Below are 6,564 nucleotides of genomic sequence, written 5' to 3'. Positions count from 1 at the left end.
GGCTGATGCCGTTGGAATTGATTGTTAAAATATATTTTTTTACATCTTTTATTATGAAGCTTTGTACTTAAACGTAGTTTTCTTTCGGCTCTTGCATTTCTCTAAGTTTTAGACCGATATTTTATGTATGGAAAAAGTTCGAACGTTCAAAAAATGTTGAGGTTCAAAAAAAAGATGAAATAATTTTCAGTGAAGTTTCTACCAAAATGCAGTACCTAAACGTACTTTATTGCACTCTGATACATTTCCCAAAGTTTCAGCTCGATATTTTATTTACAAAAAAAGCTCTCAGGTTCAAAAAAACATTCAATGAACTGAAAAACTGTGGTCGGTAATATAGGTATTTAGCTGTGTCACATGCCCTTAAGCTTTTAAAATAAAATAATATCAAGGAACCAAAAGCGAATTTTCATCATGATACAAGAATTTCATACCACACACATCGTAGTAATTTTATGCTCAAAAAGATTAATTTTCAACCTGAAACGGAAAATTTAAATTGTCTGGTTAAAAATTTAATTTTTAACAAAAAAGATTAATTTTCAACCAAGGAAATAAATATCCAACCAAAATGATGAAGCTTTTATCAAGAAATATATTTTCAACGAAGTAATTCAACTTTCAATTAAGTAGCAAATAGGGCCTTGGAAATTTGTAAAGTTAGCTTAAGAATAATCAATTATTAATACTTTTTTGGAGTTTTTCAATTTTTAATTCTTACTTGTAAAATGATTTGAATAAAAAAAAGAATATAAATTTATATTCTACTTTTTTCAGAAATTTTAGTTCGAAATTTCTCTAATTTAAATGCTCTAGATTTGGAAATGTTCCAAATAATTTTCCATTTAATTTTACATTCTGCATTTTACATTTTTAATCCAAAACATTAACATAAGAAAATCTGTATATCCAGGCTTTCAGTACAAAATACTAAAAGCATACAGTATTGGGTTAAAGTAAATTCAATAATATAAAATTGAGAACGTTAGAAGTCACATTTAATTATTTTAATAAGTATTAGTTATAATAATTTTTTTTAACTACAAAATAGAATTATTTTCAAACGATACAGTTTTAAAATATAGTAAAAAATGAAACTAAGCCTTTTTCAAATTTCAATATAGAATTATTTTGTTTTAAATGGTTGAAATTCAAAGTTGTTTAATTTTAATTAACCAAGTCCAGTATAATATTTGAAATAATTCTGAATTTTTTACATAATAAACTAAAAAGGTTAAAGAATCTGCTCATGTTTTAAATTAAAAATTGTAATTGTAGATAATTTAAGCAATTTCATTATTTTTACTGAAATCTCTTAAACTAACATATAAATAAGAAATATTGGTTACCATTATTGATTTTATTTTATTTTCCAATTTTGGAGATTTAAAATTGATCCCAAAGAATTTCAAATAGATCAATAATTGAATAGGATATCATTTTACACGTATGTATTTGTAAACTTTAATTTATGAAACAAACCGACGTAAAAGAACAGGACTATACGACAAAAAAGCTAACGAAAAACATTTTAAAATTGTTAAAAAATTGTTTAGGCTATTAGGCGCTTATAAAAATTCATTTTTTAAATATTTGTTATTTTCTGCCTAGATTTCATTTAAGGCTTCAAGTTAAGAAATCTTTCGCTTTTTTCTCTTTTGTACAATATTTGCATTTCTAATTGAGATAAAATAGACAAAACAGAACCATTCGAAATCACTAAACGTACACTGATTAAATCGGTCATTGAACTGGAACTTCATTACACGCACCAACGATAAATAAATCGACTGATACTCAAATCTCTAATTTTTTGTTTCGCTCCTGTATCTGCGATAATTTCTGTTGTCCCTGTAGAGCGATAACGCAAACATGTCCCTCGGGTTTGGGACGACCACTGCAGTATTTATTCAGGTCTACACACAATGTTTTTCTATTGTGCAAATAGAATTGTTCGAATTCTTTCTTTTTTCTCGTCTGTGAAACACTACAAATATAGCCTGATCATTAAATATTCGAAAACATTCTAAATTTTGTTAAAGGTCATATTAATTAACACAAAGTTTTAAAAAATAGCGAATATTTCCTTTCAATCTTTATGGGATCATAAAAACCAAACTTGATTAATTAAAGATAACAAAATACGCATAAAGAATCAAGCAGTTTATAAAACACAGTTATTACAAATAGCAGTAAATTGAAAGATCCGATATTAATATTTTATTCAATAATTATGTTTTAAAAGCTTTTGAAGCAATAAGTAATAGTTTTTAATGGCAAGCGTTTATAAAATTAAAAAAGTTAATTGAAATAAAAAGCAATTCAACTTGTGTCATGTGTTAATAAAAGCATTTCAAATTAATTAATTTTAAATTGACAGTGTCTGTGTGGAAAAATGGAGGGGGCCCCCGTCAGGGTCCACGTGGATTTCCCTCATGCCTTGTGGAATCCATGAGGGCAATCCAGCCGTGGTCCTTTATGGAAACGACATGCTAATCCATAGGGGCCCAACATGGAATTCCCTCATGGATCCCTCACGGTTGCCATCATGAAAGCCCTCTTAATTTTTTTCTGTTCCCAGTGCTAGCTCCTGTACTGGCGTATCTCTAGGATGATAACACTATTTTGTACTGGGCTGTCAGTGTTGGGCTAGCACTGGATATCGCTACAGGCACAGTACTACCGCAATAGGAAATTCACCATGGGCACAGTACTGCGTCAGTGCTAACTAGTACCGTACTGCTATACTCAAACGATATGTCCAAAAAGGAGTATCAATAAAATAATTATTAAATAAATAATTTAAATCGATTACCATTTTTATTCGCGTAACATTTCGTTTTTTTTACGTTGTAGACAGATGTATTCATAGATTTTTGAAATTTTAGAACGCATGAATCATATTTTTAAACGTATTTTTTATGTCCATTTTTTAATATATAAAATATTTACCCTTCCGACTTAGAAATTTTAATCGTTGACCATATGGAACATCCATATAGTCAGAGTTCGAATTTTAAAAAAATTGTTATGGAATTTTTTTCAGAAATTCACTGTTTGTAAGTCTGAAATCATGAAACCTTAAAATTTGTGACGTCAAAAAAATATTCACCCTTTGAACATGGAAATTTTAATCGTTGATCCGTGAGGGCCATTGAGCTGGGTCTCTTGCAAGGGCGCCTATGAAACATCCATATTGTGAGAGTTCGAATTTCAGAAAAGTGTCATTCAATTTGTGACAGAAAAAGATTATTTGTAAGTCTGAATTTGTAAAACCTTCAAAATTGTAGTGTCAAAAAAATATACGTCCTTCGAACTTAGAAATTTTAATCGTTGATCCGTGAGGGCAACCGCGCTGAGCCCTCGCCGGGGACCCTCATAGAAGATTCATATGGTTAAAGTTCGAATTTCAGAAAAGAGTCATTCAATTTTTACAGAAATTCATTGTTTGTAAGTCTGAACCTATGGAACGTCCATATTGTGCGATTTCGAATTTAAAAAAAAGTGTCGTCCAATTTTTAAAAAAAATTCATTGTTTGTACGTCTGAACTCATGAAACCTTAACATTTGTGGCGTTGAAAAAATATTCACCCTTCGGACTTAAAAATTTAAATCATTGATCCGTGAGGGCAACCGAGCTGGGCCCTCGCCGGGGACCTTCATGGGAGATCCATATGGTTAAAGTTTGAGTTTCAGAAAAGAGTCATTCCATTTTTGACAGAAATTCATTGTTTGTAAGTCTGAACTTATGGAATATCCATATTGTGCGATTTCGAATTTTATATTTCTAAACCAATAGCCTAACTAAAAAAAATTTCAAAACAAATTATCTTTGTCTCAGCTAGTTCTATATAATTCCAGAAAAAAATTGTGAAATGATAAAAAATGAACCGTAGAAATGGCTTTTCATTAAAAAGCTATTTTATTGTTTTTCTCGAAAACTATCAATTAAATCAACATACACTATTAACAAAATTTGTACATATCACATACAGAATGTTAAATAACAACAAAACGACCCAGAATTCGCTATGTGCACCAGACATATTCGGAATCAGTAGAACATTCTGGAAAAGAATCAATCATCAAATCATCAGGACCTAAAATGAATGCTCACTCTCCTCTTCGGATCCCAGACTAAAATTGAAACTGGCCGAATTCATTTCAAATCAGGGCAGAGAACTTCAAGTCTGCTTGAACTCTCAGCATCTCTCGGAGAAAAATATTTTGTTTTTTAGAGCAAATTAGGCGATACGTATTTTGCGATTTGTAAAAAAAAATTTAAGTAGTTATGCGTATTCAAATTTTCTACTCCGTTTTTCAAAAAAAAAAAAATGTCTTTAAAGTTCTGTAACTTTTGACCCAATTCAGATATTCATAGTATAGTTTATCGCGTTCTTTCAAAATCCTTGACAAAATTGAGAAAATGTTCAAAATTAACAAAATGGTGGTTTTTTTTTAATACTAAAATTCGATTTTTTCAAAAACCCCACGCTGATATTTGTTCTCAATTTTTATTTGAATTTGTGCCATCACAAGGAAAATATCTTGTAAGTTTAATGAGGGCTAAATAACTTTTCTGGACAGGAGAATATTTTTTCATAAAACCGAATGTTCGTATTATTCTTGTTTTCAACATCATATTCGAAAAATTATCAAGAAAATAGTTTGCACGAGAAAAATAATAAAAATTCAATATTTATAAAAAAAATTCTCTTGACCACAAAAATGGCTTAGCCCGCATAAAACTCATAGAATATATTTTTTATATAATCAAAAATTTGTGAAAAATATTTTTTTAAATAAAAAAGATGGGGTTCACCCCTTGTCATAAAAAGTGCGCAAATATTTCTAGTTCTTCAATTTTTTAAAATAAATTTTATTTGTAAATGAACAATTGAAATTCAAAAATGTCTTTGTTCATTTTTTTATTATTGTTTGATAGTTTAATGTCTCTATGCAAATTTAGATTCACAGTAATGCGTAAAACTTGAAGAATAAATTTAAATTCCGAACGACAAGTACGTCCTGATTTTGAAGTAGTGCACAGAAAAGCAATTCATAATATTCTTAATAACAGTTTTGTACAGTTAAAAGAATTGGCTGCTCTGCTGCAACTGCAGTTTCCTGAAAAAATACATGAATTTTTTTATTTTTCTCAGAAACGATATAAGGTATTATAAATGAGTAAAGAAATTTTTTGTAAAACTTTTTAACTGTGCAAACCATTTTCTTAAGATATTTTCGAATCTGTTGTTGAAAGCAAGAAAAATACGAAAATTCTACTTTATGAGAAAAAAACCACCTGGCCACAAAAGTTATTTAGCCCGCATAAAACTCACAAGATATTTTTCTAATGATAGCACAAATTCAACAAAAAAATTGAGAACAAACATAAGTATGCAGGTTTTTTTAAATCGACTTTTAGTATTTTCCAAAAAACCACTGCCATTTTGTTCATTTTGAACATTTTTTAAATTTTCTCATGGATTTTCAAAGAACGCGTTAAACTATAATATTTCAACTGGGTCCAAGTCCTCCTGCCTGATTTGAAATGAATTCGGTCAATATTCTATTAATTAGAAATGTTCAAAATTGAACAATTTTAACTATTGAATTTAAATAATGTTCAATTCGAAGGAATAAAAATTGAAAACTAAATTAAATGTTTCTAAGACGAAGCTTCTGAAATTATAGAAGTTTTAATCGTTGTAACATAAAAAGTTTATAAATTAATATTAAAATTGATTAATCCAAATTTTCGAAGCTCAGAATATCAATTTACAGTCATTTGCACAGTTAAAAATATCAAAATATTGAATTATAAAATTTGTTAATTGAATTATTCTTAAAAAACGTTTGAAACCCAAAGTAATTTTAAACGAAAGACATTAAAAATGAAAAGATTGCTACTAGGGAACAATCATTTCAGTTTCACAACCAATCAACAACGACTTTTTTCGAGCAAAAAATCTAAAAGGAAGCATTTTAAACATTTAAAAAAACTTTCCCTGAGTAATGATACTCTGTATTCAATGATAGTTAAATTTTACAAGGAAAACGAATATTTGAAGATGTGCAACTAACAATTTCTACTTTCAAAAATGAACAAAATACAAACTTGGTTCTTCAAACGAGTCAGTACAGAATTTAAGGTAGTTTTCACGCAAAAAAAAAACAAATCTCTAAATATTCTCTAGGATATTAAGAATCAAAATAATATTACTAATGATGCCATTTTGAATAAAAAACATTAATTTCAATGACAAATTTGTAAGGCTCAGAAAAATTATTCGTTTTAACAATGATTTTTGCAATTGAATTTTTCTTACTATCCGTTCTTACCCGTTTTTGAAAAATGTTTGAATTATGATAAATGATGCTTATTTTTGACCAAGAAAATATTATCTACAAGTCTGCTGTTTCCGATTTTGAAAGTAATTTTGTCTAGTTTGACATCGTTTATACGAGGTGTGTTCAAAAAGTAAGGTGACTTTTCAATTTTCGCGGGCTACGTACATTCAAGTTTTAAATTTTTTGTTTTGTTGTGTTGGTACACTCGTC

The sequence above is a fragment of the Belonocnema kinseyi genome, chromosome 8 (assembly GCF_010883055.1).
Source record: "Belonocnema kinseyi isolate 2016_QV_RU_SX_M_011 chromosome 8, B_treatae_v1, whole genome shotgun sequence".
In the NCBI taxonomy this organism is placed as follows: domain Eukaryota; kingdom Metazoa; phylum Arthropoda; class Insecta; order Hymenoptera; family Cynipidae; genus Belonocnema; species Belonocnema kinseyi.
Note: the sequence above shows the minus strand (reverse complement) of the source record.